The 20,998-nt window shown below is 47.8% G+C and overlaps 1 non-coding gene across 1 annotated transcript; it reads right to left on the reverse strand.

Moving 5' to 3' along the window:
* Positions 1-6,114: 6,114 nt before the first annotated feature.
* On the reverse strand, positions 6,115-6,206 carry TRNAY-GUA (transfer RNA tyrosine (anticodon GUA)). Its single transcript is given in 2 exon segments — positions 6,115-6,150; positions 6,170-6,206. It is a non-coding gene; the product is annotated as a tRNA-Tyr (tRNA).
* Between the last annotated feature and the right edge of the window lie 14,792 nt (positions 6,207-20,998).

Raw genomic sequence — 20,998 nt, forward strand, 5'->3', positions numbered from 1 at the left:
ATAAGGTAGCATCTTGGCGCTGAACCTTAGCGGTATATGTTCCAATTCACGCACAAGTTGATCAGGAGGTCGAGCTTGTTTACGGCGCCTACTGGCACCTCCGACCATGGTGTGCTCAGGTTTTGCAAGAACTGCTTGAAGATCTTGTGCGTCAGCTCGGCATACTCTGCAGTGTGGTTTAGACAAGCCTCGGAAGAGTTGGTGATGGCATTCATGGCGGAGCTCACGAAGCGGCGCTGCCGGATCCCTTCGACAATCATGCGCGTCCACTGGAACTTTAGGCTCCATTTCATCTCCTATCATAGATAAGCTGCGAAGGAGTAACCCGGCAAGCAGCTGGAAGTGACGCACTCCTTGGAGTCCTCGCATGGGTGGATGCTCGGGCTGGGGGTCGTTTGAAGGAGATATTGTTACGAAGATGAAGCCTGATGCACAAATGTATGTACAAATATTTATACGGGGAAAAGTTAGTGGCAATCGCGCAGGCTGGTACAGAGGTCACAGCTCCAGGAGACAGTCTACCACTTCCTCTTCGTCTCCCTCTTGCGCGCACGGTATTGTCCAAATGCACCGTAACATAAGCCCCGGGAACTCGAGCACCGTCCCGGAGCTTGTTAGAATGATAGCTAACTAGATGAACAGTACGGTTTTAAACGGGATACCTGAACGACGTCAGTTCGTAGCTGGGACAAGGACGGCGTGTTTTCGACAGGGGCGAATTCGTAATTTATTTGACTTAATTGTCGCAATTCCCGGTAGGGCCCGGTATAGCGTAACAGCAGTTTTTGCGAGAGGCCAACATGGCGACTTGGAATCCACAGAACGAACTTTCTGGAAGAAAACTAAAGGTTTCAGTGACGACTTTTGTAGCGAGTCTTTTGTAACGCCTGAGTCGCTGTAAGTCGATGACAGGCAATCTGGTGAGCCACACGAGCCCGACCAAGGGGCGTCATAGGCGTATTCCACGGTATGACGCGACACCGAAGGTAGCAAGGTATCAAAAGGCAGAATGGGATGGCGACCAAACAAGAGGTAGAAAGGCGAGAGATCGCAGGTATCCTGGCGTGACGAATTTGTACGCAAATGTCACGTAGGGCAAAATGCAGTCCCAATCGCGATGGTCTGCTGAAACGTACATTGACATCTCTGTAACGGTGCAATCTAGTTATTCAGTCAGTCCGTTCGTTTGTGGGTGATATGCGGTTGCGAGCTTGTGTTCGGTGGAGCAGGAACGATGTCTGTCTTGCACAACTTGGGACAGGAAGTAGCGGCCACGATCTGTCAACAGCTGCCTTTGCGTGCCATGGTGAAGAACCACGTCTTGAAATAATTTTGCTACTTTTGTATCACAGCTGGTGGGCAGGACATGTGTAATGGCATAGCGCGTCGTATAGTCTGTGGCAACGGCTATCCATTTGTTCTCTTTTATGGATGTGGGGAAGGTGCCTAGAAGGTCCATGGCGATGCAGAAGAAAGGCTCCGTGGGAACATTTATTGGATGAAGGTGGCCAGCAGGTTGCCCACATGACTTCTTTCGACGCTCGCAGGGGTAGCAAGCCGCAACATAACGTAGCACAGAGCGGTGAAGGCCTGGCCGGAAGAAGCGACGTCGAACTCTGTCGTAAGCGTGGGAGGTGCCAAGGTGTCAGAAAGTGGGTGCGTCGTGAAGCTCAGCAAGAACTGTAGAACGGAGATGACGAGGGACAACTAGCAGTAAATCTGGTTGATCACAGCTGATGTTGCGTCGATAAAGAATGTCATCACGGAGCGCAAACATTCTGGTTGAGCGATGTGATTGTCCGGAAGTCAAGCGCTCAACGATCGACCGGAGAGAGTCGTCCTTTCGCTGCTCAGTAACGATGTCGCGAAAGTCAAATTGTCAGAGGGCAAGTGTCGGCCTCCTGTTCGTCGTTGTCAGGAGGATCGACGGGATGACGAGAAAAGCAGTTGGCGTCCAGATGCAAGCGTCCGGATTTGTACATCACAACGAAAGGATATATCTCCTGAAGTCTGATTGCCCAGCGACCAAGGCAGCCAGTCGGGTCTTTTAGTGATGACAGCGAGCACAACGCATGGGGGTCCGTGACGACAGGAAATGGGCGGCCAAAGAAGTAATGGTGAAATTCAGTCACTGCCCACACCAGAGCGTGGCCCTCACGCTAAGTGATAGAAAATTGCGCTCTAAAGGGGACACGAGGCGACTGACGCAGGCAATGAAGCGCTCGACTCCATTTTGCTGTTGGGCGGGGACAGCACCTATGCCATGGCCACTGGCGTCCGTGTGAACCTGAGTTGGTGCAGATGGATCAAAGGGGCCTAATATCGGAGGCGTTGTCAACAAGTGGATGAGGTTGTCGAAGGCAGCGGCTTGTTCGCGGCTCCAAAGGAACGCAGTGCCCTTCTTGAGAAGGTCAGTCAGTGGCCAGACGATATGCGCAATATTTGTAAGAAACCGACGAAAATAAGAGCATACGCCAACGAAGCAGCGCACATCTTTTGCTGAGCAGGGTACAGGAAAGTTCTTGACTGCATGAATTTATCAGGATCAGGACGTATACTGGCAACACTGACAAGGGGGTCAAGAACTTGAGGCTTCGCGGTGTCCGAAATGACAGCCTCCCTAACGATTTCAAGAATAGCGGCCAAACGACTGAGGGGCCTGTCAAACGTAGGGCGATATATACGATGACATCGTCCAGATAATATAAGAAGGTGGACCACTTATAGCCCCGAAGGAGAGAGTCCACCATTCTTTCGAAAGTTGCTGAGACATTAGAAAGTCCGAGAGGCATGACCTTTAAAAGGTAAAGGCCATCTGGTGTAACAAAAGCGGTCTTCTCACGGCAGAGTTCATCAACCAAAATCTGCCAATAACCGGATCGGAGGTCGATTGAATCGACGCATTTCAATCCGTGAAGGCAGTCGAGAGCGTCATCAATAGGCGGGAGAGGGCACACATCCTTTTTTGCGATCTCGTCCGGTTGACGGAAATCGACACAAGATCGCCAGCTGCCATCGTCCTTTCTGACCAAGACAATCAGCGATGCCTGAGGACTCGAAAAGGGCTCATTACACTTTTGGTTAGCGTCTTGTCTACTTCAGCTTGGATAACGTGCCGCAGTGCACGAAGCACACGATAGGATTGTCGACGGTTAAGACTAGAGTTACCGGTGTTAACCTTATGGGTCACAACGGAAGTCCGTCCCAGCGGGCGATCATCGAAGTCAAAGACGTCGCGATAAGACACCAGGGCGCGACAAAGATCCTCAGCCTGTTCGAGAAGAGGGTCTTGAGCGATCGTCTTCGAAAATATGCGGGGATCGGATGTTGCGGAACTAATCGGACAGCAGGTGTCTACAGACGGGCGCGGAACATCTAAAACAGAGATGCACGTATCGTCGATGGGAGACGCATTGACGAGTGACACGCCTTTCAGGATAACTTGTGTACTTAAAAAAAGCATTAAAACATGAAGAAATACGAGGTTATCGGCGATGGTCACAATGGCATGAGGAGCGGCAACTGTGTGTAGCAGGCGAACACTGACAGCATATTTAGCGCCAGCAAACAAGGACGTAATGGAGACGACAACACAATGCGCAATGCGCAACACAATGCGCATCCCTTACGTCCTTGTTTGCTGGCGCTAAATATGCTTTCAATTTACCAACACGCCCAACAAATGGCAACAGTGACATTAGGGGTCAGCACATAGTCACCGCCAGGAACAGATGGGAAGCAGGTCAAAGGCATGTACATGGCCGCTTGAGGCGGCAACCGTACAGAGTCTACAAAACATTAACGAGGCTCAGCTGATTTTGGAGGACAGCAGTGAATAGGCAGCTCGGGTTGGAGGAGGCCAGCAGCGCACTCAGTCAGTACTGAATGGTCCGATAGAAAGTCGAGGTCGCAGATCAAGTCATGGGAACCCCGCTATAAAACAGCAAATAAAATGGAAATGCTGAAACCAGCTACAGTTATTCGGGCGGAGCACATGCCAAGGATAATGGGCGTTGCTCTATAAGCTAGCCGGATAGCACGAAATGCGGCAGGTGTAAGGAATTCCTTCAGGCGACAAAAAAAAAAAAAACGATTGCTCGTCACCGAGATATGGGCTCCAGTATCAACAAGCGCTCGGAAAAATACACCCTCAACTTCTACGTCGACTATGTATCGTCTGGTCGGCAGGGTGAGAGGCTTTGGTGGAGACGTCGACGATGCAGCGTCACCTCCGGGAGCTGCATCTTTTAAGTTTTCCGAAGGTATGCGCCCATGTCGGAATGACGGCGAGAGGCGACAGCACTAGGGTGAGCTGGACGACGGGCGACGACTTTGCGACGAACGGGACTGGTGACTGCTGGACGAGAGTGATCGACAGCACCATGCGGTCGCGCCGTCAGTGGCGTGCATGTTCGGCTCGGCTTGCGGCTGTCGAATGCTATCGATAGCGGTAGCAAATTAGTAGAAAGCTGTACGAAGTAAGGATAGTAGTTTTATCGGCTGTGTAAAGCTGTAAACATTCGCATACTAACTAAATTAACAAGCCCGATGTCACGCGCGCACTGGTAAACACGAACACATCTCGCTCGGTGACCGCGAAAACTCGCTGTCAAAACGCTGGAGTGAGGAAGCGCGGCAGCAGCAGCGAGCGAATTGACCTTCGTGTGGCCTCTCACTTTAGCGCGAACTGAGCGGCGAGGCGCGCAAAGTAAGTAGTTGCTGGCGGAGTAAAAGCGCTCCCCCCTCCCTCCCGCGCTGCCTCCCCGCTTTCCTCTCTTTCGCGAGCGAGATAGAACCGCGATTGTGAGTTCCCTTTGCACCCAGTCGCGACATACGACGCGACTGCCAGAGCACAACACCTCGCTCTTTTCCATCCCTCCCAGCCTTTCGCGCAACGTAAGAGTCATAGCGTAAGAAATAAGATAAACCTGCATTTTTGGGGGGTGCAAACATTTCACTGTGTACGTCGTCGTAGTCGTTACCGCATCGATGTCGTCAGGTCCCTCCTCACCCTCAGGTTCAGCCTCGCCATATGCTCTCGTAAGCTCTCCGCTCTGCTCCCTCGTTCGCGTCAGATTGAGCTGCGATCGCCGGCTCCCCTCGCTTCCCACATTTCTCTCTCTCCCTCTCTCTCTCTCCCACTTTCTCTTTCTCCGGCCCGTGCAGCTATACGTGCAGCGCGGCTGAGGTGTCGTCTATATAGAGACAATTACCGCGCTGCACATTCCCCATCCTTCTCACTTCCCCCAAACTAGGGATCTCCCTGGGCTACCCTCGCGTGCTTTGACTTCGCACATTCAGCGTACAGCACGCGCCGACGGCTTTGTTGCGGTTGGACTTAATACGAAAGATTAGGCCAAACATACGGCAACGGCGAAAATGCGTCTGGAGTGTCCATATAATTACTATAGCAATAAAAAATGCCCGGTATACTCAAGAACAACTACTGCTTTGTGATGCCCATAAGGTCGCCTACGTCCGCTAACTTTATAGTTCGTGCTGCCTGTGTGGTTTCCGAAATGCATACGGAGACGGCACCAGTTTCTCACCACCAGTGGCCGCGGTGGGCTAACTTTGTTTACCTTCGCAGATACAACGAGGGTGTACTTGAGGGTGAGGAGGAACCTGATGACATCGATGCGGTAACGACCATGACGACGTTCACAGTGCAATGTTTGCACTCCTAAGGAAGCAGGTTTATCTCATTGCTAACGCTATTACTCTTGAAGCTGTGAAAAAAAAATGCGAAAAAATATCGTTGTTCACAACTGCGAGCTCAGCTGCGATGAGAGAAGCTGCATCGTTGAAAGCTGCGTATGAGTCCTGGCCACGTATAGTGCGCACCGAAATATCTGGCAAGAGAGTTTGTCCGCGTTGGCCATTAAAAGCTATTTCATAAGATGTTCGTGTAATGTTTCGCAGCAATCACCATGTTTACTTGCCACAAAATCTGGCCAAAAAGCCCTTTATTCGTTCCCATCAATGAACACATCTTGCCCCTCAAAGGTGAGTGCTGGTTGGACGCGAACGCAGTGCCTACTTTTTGTTTTTGAGCACTGTCGTAGCAAAAAACAAAAGGGGATATGAAGGTTTAGGAACAAATAAAAAAAGTTCTCCGTCGAGCCGGATTCGAACCAGCGACCTATGGATGTCCGTGGTGGGCGAGCCTCTACAGTCCACCGCTCTACCAACTGAGCTATCGACGGTACGGAAATCAGCTCGCGGCCTACGCGCCTGGACAACGGTCGTGCACCCCGTGACCCACTTCGCGCCGAGGCGTGGCACGTGCATTACGCCAAACTGGTTCAGCCGCAGAAAGGGGATTGCGCGCGCGAATGAACGCGCATTTGAACTTTGCGTCCGCGGCAAGAGAGCGTAACGTGTCACAGTCAGAAGAGAGAGCTAGCGCTGTCAATGTCCGATCTCCACGGAAATGATATATAGGACGTGGAATTTATTCTGTTGTATGTCATTGATTCATTGATAATTTCTATTTTTGGTTCAGTTGTGCTCTCACATATTTGAGTAGTTAGGAGCTTTGTGTTCACAATTAATTCATTTCGCCGCATAGTTTAGAGCGGCTAAATAGACTACCAAGCTTTCGTGGGTACGTGTCGCCAAATCTGGGTAATGTTCGGTTACTCTTTACTGACCATGGATAATCACTTATTTCTTTTAATGTACGTATTTTTTGGTATTCTAAGCAAGAATTCTTGTTTGAAATATGGCGAAAAACACTGAATCGCAGAAAGCAGCAGCTGAACGAGGTCAACTGTGGCAATACAATGAACTTGTGACGAAAACTGATCTTTATGGATGATAATATCCGAATTAACGAAGTTGCTCGAAGCCGGAAGGACGAAGTTTAAGCAAATACACACGCAGTCTATCATTCCATCATCCTAACGTTGGCTGAGCGGCCTTTATGGCGACGCACGCAGACGCTAGCGACACATCTCCATTTTCTTTGCACGAAATTCAGTGCAACTGATGCTTGGATTGGGATACACTCGCATCCGAGTGGTACTTCCCCCCTCCTTTTCAAAAAGATAACATGGTTGGGCGACTCATTTAAAAACGCGGGAACTGATAGCTTCCGCTGTCAAGCATTTAGGGTGTTTCATATTTCAATTGCGAACGGAAAAAACGGAAACCTGAAGCAATCCGGGTGCCACCAAAAGGAAGAACGTTAAGCGCGTCAGTTGCACGGGTAGAACGTGCGGAGGAAGCGCACATTCTACTCGGTAAAGCAGAAGTAATGGTGTCGGAAAATCGGCAAGTCTATTTTGATAAAGATTATAGGCTAAAAAAAAGCGAAGTTGATCGGAATTTTGAGTAGATTCGTGAATTAAACGAAAACTAGAAAGCCGAAGCAATGCACAATGCTTCTAATCTTCAACTCAGATGAGAAAAACGGATTAGGCAATGTTGTGAACTGCCGCTGGTGAAGCGTTCAACTAAGATAAAATCAACTTATTTAGTTACACTTTACACATACCTTGACGCTACGCACTTGCATTGAAATTGGGGCACCTAATGTGCAATTCAGAATCTTCGATTTGCCGGTGCAAACACTAGATATGTGGTGCTCGGAAAAAGAAAGGAAACGACTTGACATTGTAGCGCATTTCTAGAAATTTACAATTTGTAGACTTGAAGCTCTGAAACGCTGAAGTTGATCCATGCTCCATTCCAATCCGAACAATTTCATTTCCAACGCAAAAATTGGGGGTCCGCACCAGTTCATTCGTTCTAAAAAGAAAAAGAAAAAAAAATGCGCACGAACGTTTTGAGTCTCAAGCAATACTTGCCTTTTGTTTACGGGACAAATGTAACTTAAACCGTTTGACTGAGCTGCTGCCTAATCAGGACATTTGTCCATTGCTGTTGATGTCCGAAATAGTGGACTGTTTTGGTTTTATCTATATGGTTAGGCTGCGGCCCGAAGTGACATCTGAAATTTTGTTCGTCAGCCCGGGCTTGCATGGCGGAAATTCTGTGAAGTAAGGACACCGACCCGCCGTGGAGGCCGAGCGGCTGAGGGCGTTGCGCTGTGAAGCTCGAGTTCGTGAGCTGCTTTCCCGGCCGCTGCGGCCGCATTTCGCTGGGGTCGAAGTGGAATTAACACGCCCATGCACTCAGATTGAGGTGCACGCTGAAAAACCGCAGGTGGGCGAAAATAATCCGGAACATCCAACTACGGTGTGTTTCATAGTATAGCAATTTTGGCACTTACATATTGACACGTGTACTTATCTTTATCGGGCGACCAGGTTTCGCCACCTAACAAATGTTATCGCACAGCGCGGGACGCGCCTGCATGTATCCGAAGTCTCTGGAAAGTTATCGATGCTTCTATCCGCTGTCTGTTGTCGCCGAACCTTGTATTATCTGATTTCATCGCTTGACACGAATGGTGCAGAACTTTGTAGAAGGCATGCGGGTCCCAACGTTTAGTCTGGAACATTCGATGACTGCTGTATAAAAGCCGACGCGCTTGACCCGCTGATCAGATTTACGACGATCGCCGACTATGTTCGCCGCTCTCGTTGTGCTTTAAGTGTAGCCTGTTTTGTGGGCACAGGTTCGCCCAATAAAACTAGTTTTTGCATTTCACAGTATTGCTACTGTGTTCTTTGACGTCACGACCACGTGACAATATGCAGGATGTATTGTTCAATTTATTAATTCGTTACTTAATTAAGGAATGCAGTGGCTGTTCTCCTCACGGGACAGAGCTTCAAGCAGTGTACAATGAGCATGTAGTGCAGGGAAATGGCAGCTTCAAATGCCAGAATCAAGGAAAATTTTGCCACAGAAATGCGATGTTCTCGAGGTGACGCTAAAGCACTATATGACGCCACGTGGTCGTAGACCTGCAACGCTGTAGTAGAGCGGTACAATTTAGTTGCACTACTGGGAGAGCGCGCACGCTACATTATCAATCAATCAATCAATCAATCAATCAATCAATCAATCAATCAATCAATCAATCAATCAATCAATCAATCAATCAATCAATCAATCAATCAATCAATCAATCAATCAATCAGTTTTGTTCTCGCAGAAAGATACACTGTGCAACAAAACAATTTGTAGGCTCAGAGAAAAGATCCGTGTCACGCGAGTCGACGATCCCGCGAAAAAGACAATCTGAGTCAGCCCGTGATTACAGTGAGTGGTGTTATCCTGATAAAACAAATAAAGTGCTCTATCGCGCTCTCTCTCTCTCTCTCTCTCTCTCTCTCTCTCTCTCTCTCTCTATATATATATATATATATATATATATATATATATATATATATATATATATATATATATATATATATATATATATATATATATATATATATATATATTGGAATGTACATGGCACAGAAAAGTAGATAGAAGAAGAGGAGGGCGACGAGCTGAGTAGCAGACACGTCTCTCGATTCTATCGGCAACGTCGTGTTGGGCACCGAGGTGCTACGAGCAACACCCAACGTTCTATGTGACTGAACGTCGTAACTTCGACCATTCCTTGCCTCCACGCTCCTTTCCTTCATCGACGACCTTCCCCATCATCCACGACGAAATCACCGCAGCGGATCACCCGTTTCAGACCGCAGTCTCACTACACCGTCTTCTCGTCAACGTGGTGCTCCTTCACCGAGGCGATGTTCATTCTCACCACCACCGTCGGGAAACTAGACTGCGCTGCCTATGAAGGTGAGGTCGCCAGACTGGACACGACACAGATCCCTGTACCGTTTACAAAGCTGAGAAACAAAGTGGAAGTGATAATTGATGGTGTATGCACAATGGCCTTGGTGGACACCGGGGCTATGAGATCAGTTATGAGCTATTCAGTTATTTAAATAACCGTCTTCGACGTGAAGTGATGTTTTCCCTCGACACGCATGCTAAATTCCGTGGAGTAAGCGGTGAAATTTAGCGTCCCCTTGGTGTTTGTGTTGGGAATGTGTTATTGGTGTACAAGTGTGATTTAACCGAGTTTGTAATTTAAGAACTCTGCACTCACGATTATATATTAGGGATAGACTTTCTGCAGAACTGCGGGGCTTCAGTCAATTGTGGTGCCGGCGAGCTTTCGATAAATAGCGGAAAACCTGGAGTACATGCCTGTCAGGATTCCTTGCTATCAGAACTCGTGGTTCAACGACCCGCTGGACAAAATAAATTTGCCGTTGCTGAGGGAGTGACGCTGCCTACGTGGTCTTTAGCACCGGTATCCGTGATCGCATCTTGTACAGACGCTTCATTTGACGCCGTGGTGCAAACCTTTGGCGATTCTTGTCGGAAGAAAAACTTACTGGTACCTCATAGTATCGTAAATCTGTGAACTACGATAGCACTTTCTTGTGGGCGTTAAATCGCTCTGCCGTCCCAGTGCTTGTTCCCGCACACATGAAGATTGCTGTCTTTGACGACGTCACGTGCAGTTCATCGATGGTCGTCAGGGACGAGGATTCCACTGAAGAACGAGCCTCCTGCGCTTACGAGCAGAAAATTCTACGCATGGACAGCAAGTCTTTGTCTTCACGTGAACGGACACCTTAGTGCAAGTGCTATCCCAGTATGCTTCCGTGTTTGACTTCACTCAAGATGAGCACCGTACTATTCCATCCTCGCGTGCTTGTCATCGCATTGACACAGGATCGGCACATTATCTCCGGCAGAAGCCTTACCGAATGTGTTCATCAGAGCGCAAGATTATTGCGGATCAGGTACAAGAGATGCTGAGGAAAAATGTCATTCAAGAATCAAGCCCCTGGCCCGCACCTGTCGTCCTGGTGAAGAAAAAAGATGGCTTCTGGAGATTTTGTGTTGGTTATAGGCGAATAAATGTGATTACCAAGAAGGATGTGTACCCGCTCCCACGAATTGAAGTAATAGACTGCGTACATTCTGCCTCCTACTTTTCGTCCCTCGATCTACGTTCATGCTATTGGCAGATACCTGTGTATCACGTCGATAAAGAGAAGACCGCCTTTGTTACACCGAAGGGTTTATTCAAATTTAACGTTCTGCCATTCGGGCTCTGTATGCGCCTGCCATATTCGAGAGATTCATGGACACAATTCGCCGGGGTCTAAAGTGGGAAATATGTCTATGCTATCTGGGCGATGATGTCATTTTCGGCTGCACTTTTAAAGAGCATAACGAGCGCCTTAGCTTGGATCTGAAATGCACGGAGAAAGCAAATTTGATTCTGAACTCTGGAAAGTATAGGTTCCGGGAGCGACAGACATTGGTCTTCGGTCATCTTGTCGACAAAAATGGAGTCAGACCTGACCCCTGCGAGATTGAAGCAGTCAGTGCCTTCAATCCTCCGCAGTCAGCGCGGGAACTGCGCAGTTTCCTGGGCCTCTGTTCTTACTTCCGTCGTCTTGTCCCGAAATTTCCCCACGTTGTACACCAGTTGACGCGTCGGATGAAAAAGGATGTATCGCTCGACTGGACACCAGAATGTGAGTCATCGTCCCATCAATTTAAGTTCTTACTTACGTCAGACCCCATCCTGCATCACTTCGTTCCATGTTTCCTATACCAAAATTCATGCTGACGCCAGCGGAATAGGCATCGGAGCAGTGCTTGTTCAACAGCGAAACGACGTCGAACACATTGTTGCCTACGCCAGCCGTTGCTTAAGCAATGCTGAGCGAAACTACAGAGTCACTGAGCAGGAATGCCTTGCAGCTGTTTTTACTGTTAAGAAATTGCGCTGTTACATCTATGGTCGCCCAGTCAGCCTAGTCATTGGTCAGCATTCATTATGCTGGCTGGTCAGCCTTCGGGTTCCGCCTGGTCGTCTAGCGCGGTGGACCTTGCGACTGCAAGAGTTTGACTTTGTAGTGAAATACAGAAGCGGACGCCGTAATGCTGACGCCGATTGTTTTTCCCGATTAACACTGCCAACGGCAAATTCAGAAGATACTGTCGATGACTGGCTGGCTGATATTGTACCTCAATTCAGGACGCGACCGTCTTCCAGGAGGATCAACGCAACGACGTAAATCTGGAACCTCTTTTCGTCATGGCCCTGAATCCGAAAGCCAGTGGTGGTTTTTCTATACGTGACAACTTGTTGCATAAAACCAACCACTTTGCCAGTGGCGCCTCTTTTCTTCTTGTCGTCCCGAAGACTCTCTGTAGTGCTGTGCTACATTCCATGCATGATGATCCAACATCAGGTGATCTTGGATTCGCCCGTACGCTACAAGGTGTGCAAGAGCGCTTTTACTGGCCTCACATGCGTTAAACAACAAAACAATATGTGGCTAGTTGCGACCAATGCCAATGGCGGAAACGACCTTCAACCGCCAAACCAGGTCTTCTGCAGCCGTTGATTCCCCCTCACGCACTTTTTGAGCAAGTCGTCGTGGACCTCCTGAGGCCATTCCGACGGTCTTAGAATGGATGGATGGATGGAGTAACTTTATAGAAATGTCCTGCGAGCTACGGGGTGCAAGGTCCCATAGAGCGGGCTACTCCCACGTTGGGACCGGGAGTTGTAACTCCCTGGCCGCATCGTGGGCTCGCTGGACGGCCCAGAGCTGCTCCGCCAGGTCCGTGCGGCGTAATGCGTCTTGTAGCCGGGCGGAGTCTTGATCCTTGTTTGCGTGGGTCCGACCACACGGCCAGAGCAAGTGATGTACGTCTAGTGTGCTATGGCAATTTTCGCAATTTGATGTTTTGTATAGGTCAGGCATGTAGTGATGTAGTCTGTTCTGCGTGGGGTACGTGTTTGTTTGAAGCATTCTGAACGTCAGGGCTTGAGGCCTGGGGAGCTTATTGTGAGGTGTGCTGTATATTCTTCGGTCTAAATAAAAGTGCTTTATGATCTCGTTATATGTGGACGGAGGGTCCCGATTCTCGCTGGGATGGTCACGACCAGTATAGGTGGCGTCGCGGAAGGTTAGGTCTCGCGCGCTCCTGTGAGCCATCTCATTGAGATTGCGAGGGGTGTCCTCGATCTCTCCGAGGTGTGCCGGGAACCAGCAGATGGTGTGATGCTTCAGCGGTGCGGATCTATTGATTATTTGTAGTGCTTCTCTTGCAACTGCTCCTTTCTGAAAGGCTTTGACGGCCGAGCGTGAATCGCTGTGGACGTTGGTGGTGGTCGGGTCTGTGAGCGCGAGTGCGATGGCAACCTGTTCTGCTTGGTATAACAATCTTCGGTCTTCGAATAACAATCGATGGATCATCGTTTGTGTAGACCATCATACACGCTACACAGAGACCGCGGCAGTACCGTCATCTACCGCTGTTAGCGTCGCAGCTTTCTTGCTGCCTTGTGTCGTCTTACGCCATGGCCCCCCTCGCGTGATCATAAGTGATCGTGGTCGTCAATTCGTGGCCGACGCTGTTGAAGAGCTGCTTCGGCTATGTGGTGTCACTCAACGCGGTACCGTCCGCAAACCAATGGTCTTGTTGAACGCACGAATCGAACCTTGACGAATATGCTATCCATATATGTGTCCTCCAACCACAAGAACTAGGATGATGTGTAGCCATTCATAACCCACGCCTACAACACTGCGAAGCATGAAACAACGAATTACAGCCCTTTCTTTCTGCTTTATGCTCGATCGCCACGGAGCTTCCTCGACACGATTCTGCCGTTTTCTCTGGGCGCTGAGGATTCCGTCACCAAGACACTTTGCCTCGCCGAGGATGCCCGCCGAACAGCACACGTCCACACATTGGCATCGCAAAACCGCTGGGAGGATCGGTACAATAGTTCCCATCAAGCCATCTATACTGAAAAAAGGTGACGTAGTGCTGCTATGGACCCCACAACTCAAGCTTGGCTTGTGCAGCAAGCTTTCATCACGTTATGTGGGCCCGTCAGTTGTTTTAGATTGCCTGAGTGACCTAACTTACGTAGTTGGACGGGTTTTGTCTACAGATAGGCGTTCCAAGAACACCCAGCTTGCTCATGTTGCACACCTTAGGCGCCACTGTGGCTCCTGTTGCAGCTTGCTCATGTTGCACACCTTAGGCGCCACTGTGGCTCAGAACAGTGGCTCTCCCAGTGGGCTTTGTCTGCGAAGGGAGGATTGTAACGTGGCGAAGAGGAACAGATAGAAGAAGAGGACGGCGAGCTGAGTAACAGACAAGGCATGATTTCGGTAGCGACATCGTGGCGATCGACATCTAATCCAACCCGGTCTTCATCTGTAAATAAACATCGATCATCCGTAACAATATCTATACCTTCACCGCGTGACCGGCGTTAACACCTCCCACACATGTACTTTTTTCCACATTGACACTTCTAATGCTAACGAATGATAAAGCTGCCTTTTCGCGGACGATGCTCCAGCAACCCACGCAGCAGAAGCAGGGTTGCCTGCCACATTTGCCGTGAAAATACAACAGCAACAATAATAATGAAAAAAAAAAAGAGGAGCCATTCCACCCTGCGAAGGTGGTTGACCAGCGAAGCTCCTATGGTGGTGGTATAAGTTATGTCGTTATAGATTTCAGTTGGTATGTGACTATACATATTGACACTTGAACTCGTTTATCTTTTACGGGTGAGCGCTTTTACAGTCCATCAAATGTTGTCGCTCAGCGCAGGACGCATCTATGTATCGGAAGTTTCTAGAATATTATCGATGCTTCTATCCGCTATCTGTTGTCTCCGAACCTTGTTTAATCTGATTGCATGTATGCGCGACGGAAATGGCGTAGAACTTTGTGGAAGGCATATGGGTGCCAGCGATTACTCTGGAACATTCGACGACTGATCTATAAAAGCCGACGCGCTTGACCCGCTAGTCAGATTTTCGACGATCGCCGACAGCGTTCGCCGCTCTCGTTGCGCTTTAAGTGTAGCGTGTTTTGTGGGCACAGGTTCGCCCACAAAACACAAAACACAAAACTGATTGAGGTTCGCCCACAAAGAACAAAACTGATTGATTGATCGATTGATTGATTGATTGATAATGTAGCGTGCGCGCTCTCACAGTAGTGCAACTAAATTGTACCACTCTACTACAGCGTTGCAGGTCTACGACCACGTGGCGTCATATAGTGCTTTAGCGTCACCTCGAGAACATCGCATTTCTGTGGCAAAATTTTCCTTGATTCTGGCATTTGAAGCTGCCATTTCCCTGCACTACATGCTCATTGTACACTGCTTGAAGCTCTGTCCCGTGAGGAGAACAGTCACTGTATTCCTTAATTAAGTAACGAATTAATAAATTGAACAATACATTCTGCATATGTAAGTGCCAAAATTGCTATACTATGAAACACACCGTAGTTGGATGTTCCGGATTATTTTCGCCCACCTGCGGTTTTTCAGCGTCCACCTCAATCTGAGTGCATGGGCGTTTTAATTCCACTTCGACCCCAGCGAAATGCGGCCGCAGCGGCCGGGAAAGCAGCTCACGAACTCGAGCTTCACAGCGCAACGCCCTCAGCCACTCGGCCTCCACGGCGGGTCGGTGTCCTTACTTCACAGAATTTCCGCCATGCAAGCCCGGGCTGACGAACAAAATTTCAGATGTCACTTCGGGCCGCAGCCTAACCATATAGATAAAACCAAAATAGTCCACTATTTCGGACATCAACAGCAATGGACAAATGTCCTGATTAGGCAGCAGCTCAGTCAAACGGTTTAAGTTACATTTGTCCCGTAAACAAAAGGCAAGTATTGCTTGAGACTCAAAACGTTCGTGCGCATTTTTTTCTTTTTCTTTTTAGAACGAATGAACTGGTGCGGACCCCCAATTTTTGCGTTGGAAATGAAATTGTTCGGATTGGAATGGAGCATAGATCAACTTCATCGTTTCAGAGCTTCAAGTCTACAAATTGTAAATTTCTAGAAATGCGCTACAATGTCAAGTCGTTTCCTTTCTTTTTCCAAGCACCACATATCTAGTGTTTACAGCGGCAAATCGAAGATTCTGAATAGCACATTAGGTGCCCCAATTTCCATGGAAGTGCGTAGCGTCAAGGTATGTGTAAAGTGTAACTAAATAAGTTGATTTTATCTTAGTTGAACGTTTCACCAGCGGCAGTTCACAACATTGCCTAATCCGTTTTCTCATCTGAGTTGAAGATTAGAAGCATTGTGCACTGCTTCGGCTTTCTAGTTTTCGCTTAATTCACGAATCTACTCAAAATTCCGATCAACTTCGCTTTTTTTTAGCCTATAATCTTTACCAAAATAGACTTGCCGATTTTCCGACACCATTACTTCTGCTTTACCGAGTAGAATGTGCGCTTCCTCCGCACGTTCTACCCGTGCAACTGACGCGCTTAACGTTCTTCCTTTTAGTGGCACCCGGATTGCTTCAGGTTTCCGTTTTTTCCGTTCGCAATTGAAATATGAAACACCCTAAATGCTTGACAGCGGAAGCTATCAGTTCCCGCGTTTTAAATGAGTCGCCCAACCATGTTATCTTTTTGAAAAGGAGGGGGGAAGTACCACTCGGATGCGAGTGTATCCCAATCCAAGCATCAGTTGCACTGAATTTCGTGCAAAGAAAATGGAGATGTGTCGCTAGCGTCTGCGTGCGTCGCCATAAAGGCCGCTCAGCCAACGTTAGGATGATGGAATGATGGACTGCGTGTGTATTTGCTTAAACTTCGTCCTTCCGGCTTCGAGCAACTTCGTTAATTCGGATATTATCATCCATAAAGATCAGTTTTCGTCACAAGTTCATTGTATTGCCACAGTTGACCTCGTTCAGCTGCTGCTTTCTGCGATTCAGTGTTTTTCGCCATATTTCAAACAAGAATTCTTGCTTACAATACCAAAAAATACGTACATTAAAAGAAATAAGTGATTATCCATGGTCAGTAAAGAGTAACCGAACATTTCCCAGATTTGGCGACACGTACACACGAAAGCTTGGCAGTCTATTTAGCCGCTCTAAACTATGCGGCGAAATGAATTAATTGTGAACACAAAGGTCCTAACTACTCAAATATGTGAGAGCACAACTCAACCAAAAATAGAAATTATCAATGAATCAATGACATACAACAGAATAAATTCCACGTCCTATATATCATTTCCGTGGAGATCGGACATTGACAGCGCTAGCTCTCTGTTCTGACTGTGACACGTTACGCTCTCTTGCCGCGGACGCAAAGTTCAAATGCGCGTTCATTCGCGCGCGCAATCCCCTTTCTGCGGCTGAACCAGTTTGGCGTAATGCACGTGCCACGCCTCGGCGCGAAGTGGGTCACGGGGTGCACGACCGTTGTCCAGGCGCGTTGGCCGCGAACTGTTTTCCGTACCGTCGATAGCTCGACGGTACATCGGCTGACATTAGCCTCAGCCAGAAGCCTGCGAGCGAGGATGAGACTAAGGCGCCTGACGACGAACCATCTGTATCATGGGCAGAATCGCCACCAGTTCAAGATCGCCCACCGTCAGGGGAATCTGGATCGATGTGCGAGGCCGCTACGAAGCGTCCAGCGCCATCTGACAATTCATCGCCCTCCGGAAAAGAGGCTCGCGTTCCCAAGGTGTCAAAGTTGACAAAACCGCTCCGGGGAACGCCTACTCCTGCAGATGTCCCTTGTGTTAACGTGCACCAGAAGGCCCATTGTGCATCACCTCATCAAGAAGGGAGTGGTGCACCTCTGGAGCAGTGTTTAGACGCTGCACCTACATAGGTAATCATGGCGGGCGCTCTTCCCTTCCATTTTGGCACTTTAAATGTCCGTGGCTTACGAAGTAAGCGACGGCAAGTACAGCTTCTTCATTTGTTACGCAATAGAAAATTAGACATTGCGGCTATCCAAGAAACAAAGATTGAATCGGACGAAAACACAGAAGTAGCTCTATCTCCATTCCTATCTGACTATAATGTTTGTGTCAGCCATGCAGTCGGCGTTTCCGCAGGCTGTATGTTATTTGTTAGAAAACATTTACCATGTGATTTGCTACATTTGTTTACAGATAGGGAAGGGCGCCTAATATGTTGCGATATGGATATCAGTGGTATGAGCTTTAGATTTGTGTGTATTTACGCTCCGACCAAGTTACGTGAACGCGAGTGCTTCTTCTTATCTCTAGAACATCATTTCTGTACTGATCGTGCATTGGTCCTCTTTGGAGACTTTAATTGTGTATGTAGCGCGCAAGATCGTACGTCACTGAAGCTGAGACATGATCCAAGTAGTGATGCATTGCAACGCCTGATATGTGATTATCAGCTTGTGGACATTGGGGAAAATGAAAAGGCAGGATGTCGATATACGCACTTCCAGGGCACCTCGCATGCAAGGCTTGATCGAATTTATGTTTCACTTAGCGCACTGCCTCTTATTTATGGTTACACTGTGCACCCTATATTCTTTAGTGACCATTGCTTAGTCTCAGCATCGTTTGGCAGCCGTCGGTATCAAAGTCGGCGTATGTGCTGGGAGCTGTGGAAATTTAATAACCAATTACTTTCGCGTCAGTGTTTCTTAAATCGTGTTACTGAGCTTATAGCTCATGCGTCATGCCGCAAGGACTTGCCACTCTTTGCTGTGTGGGAATTATTCAAACAGGAAGTTAAAATGATAGCTATCGAAGAATCGTCGATATTGGCCTTTGAAAAAAAGAATAATTACAAAGCATTGTATGAACTTCTGAATGAATTGCATGAGCTTGAATGCCTACACCCGGGTCTATATATTGATGATATTTATAAGGTGAAGGCACAGTTACAAACTTTGAACGCAGAAAAATACAGGGGTGCACTAGTGCGGGCGCGAGAGCAGCGTTTCCTGGAAGAACAGCCTTGCAGTAGGGCCCTTGGTGATGAACGCCGACACGCGCTGTCGAAACAAATACTACATATAGAGTATGGTGGAATCATTGTTAACGAGCCTACTCTAATAACTAAAGCGTTTTTCGAGCATTATCAAAAACTATTTCGAGAACACAAGCCATTGGATACAGATGCTGCCAAAACAATTGTATCGTTGCTGCCCCAGTTAAATCAGGATGATTACGATTACACAAATGAAAACATTGATATCAATGAGGTAACTTCATGCATCGATGCGTTAGCGAAGGGCAAGACGCCCGGCCCCGATGGCCTTACTGCCGAATTTTATCAGTGTTTTCGTTCCCTCTTATCACCATTGTTACTTCAGGTGTACCGTGAGGCCTTGGAAGTAGGGTACCTAACCGCCACAATGTACGAAGGACACACCGTCCTTATAGCCAAAAGCGATGATGAGTCTAAATTGCATAAAGTTGACGGATATCGGCCTATCTCCTTATGCAACGTTGATTATAAAATTTTTGCTAAGGTATTAGCTAACCGTTTGCAAGTTGTAATAAGATCTGTGGTCGGTGATCATCAGACATGTGGCATCAGGGGCCGGTCCATTCAGACGAACATTCATGTTGCGAGATCGGTGCTAGAGTGTGTAGCTGAAGGGTTTGGACAGGTGGCAATGGTACAGCTAGATCTGGCTAAGGCGTTCGACAGGGTAAATCACTCATTCCTGTTTACTGTACTAGAGCATATAAATATCGGGTCCCTGCTCCTTAGAGGTGTCAGGATATGCTATGCTAATGGTTCAACGAGGCTGATAGTGAATGGCTCTCTCTCCGATTCGATTAGGCTTGTATCATCAGTACGACAAGGATGCCCCTTGTCACCGCTCCTGTTCTGCTTGTATTTAGAACCACTTTGTATGAGCATTGTTAAAGAACAAAATTTCCAAGGGTTTAAATTACTGACTAATGAGGTTCGGGTTCTTGCGTATGCAGACGACGTGGCCTTTTTTTGTACAGATAAAGAGAGTGTGAAGACTGCTCTTGCAATTACAGAAGAATATTGTGCGGCTTCTGGTGCAAGCGTTAACTCTGAAAAAAGTTCAGGTTTTTGGTTTGGATTATGGGCCACAATGCCATCACATTACGCAGGCATTCAATGGAAAGAAGATCTGCGTTATTTAGGTGTGCCTCTCTCACAATATAGAAATAGCAACGCTCATTGGTCGGGAGAAGTTGGCAAAATTCAACGTAAAGTGAATTCATGGCGAGGGCGGAATTTGTCAATGTTCTTTCGTGCTGAAGTGTGTAACGTTTTCTTAGCTTCCCGTCTTATGTATGTACTGCAAGTACTGCACTGCTCAAGACTTCGCCTTCAGGCACTGCATCGCGTATTTGCAACATTCATTTGGAGTTCCAGTTGTGAATCGATGCGGCGCGACAATCTGTTCCTCCCTCTTGAACGTGGTGGTCTAGGATTAGTCCACCTCTTCATCAGGCAAATTGTTTCACGCCTGTTCTTCTTTCGAGACAATGACCATCCTTTTTTGCGTGAAATGTTGCAACTCCGTTTAGTTCATTATATTCCTAATATAATAGTGTCATCAAATGCCAAAGATGTCCCACAGGCTCCTTGGGGCTTTCTTAAGGAGGTTGTTGACACATTTCTTTTCTTGAAAGTTAGATTCAGCCTGGAGTACGTGTTCACAGCGAGTCGAAAAGCAATTTCTGCGGCACTGGTTGACTCTATTTTCCCAGATCCCTTGTATCGTGCACCTTATTTAAGCCGACCTTATCAGGATGTACTTAAGCGCGTCCGAAAAATGTGTGTACCTCCTGGAGTAAAAACATTTTTCTTTAAATTACATTCGGAAACACTCCCTGTTAAAACTTGGTTGAATTCGAGGGGTTGCTTTGTGCCGTGGTCAACAAACTGTCGGCTCTGTCCACGTGCCGAAACCATAGATCACTGCTTCATAGACTGTAGGGACGCTGTATTCTTTTGGGACATTCTCCAACGGACGCTCAAAAAGGACATTGACATGACTCCATATACAATTAGGTTTCTACCGTTTAAGGTTACGGGTGGTCCTCCCTATGACATGTTCATAGTACTTGGCTTACATAGCCTATGGAGAAGTAGACTGTGTGACCGCCATGCCGAAAGCCCGCGATCTACAAAGTCCTTCTTTCGCGAAAGTGCTGCTTATGTAAGAAGTGTCTACGCTGCGCAGGAACCTCCGCCAGACT

The sequence above is a fragment of the Dermacentor albipictus genome, chromosome 5 (assembly GCF_038994185.2).
Source record: "Dermacentor albipictus isolate Rhodes 1998 colony chromosome 5, USDA_Dalb.pri_finalv2, whole genome shotgun sequence".
NCBI lineage: Eukaryota > Metazoa > Arthropoda > Arachnida > Ixodida > Ixodidae > Dermacentor > Dermacentor albipictus.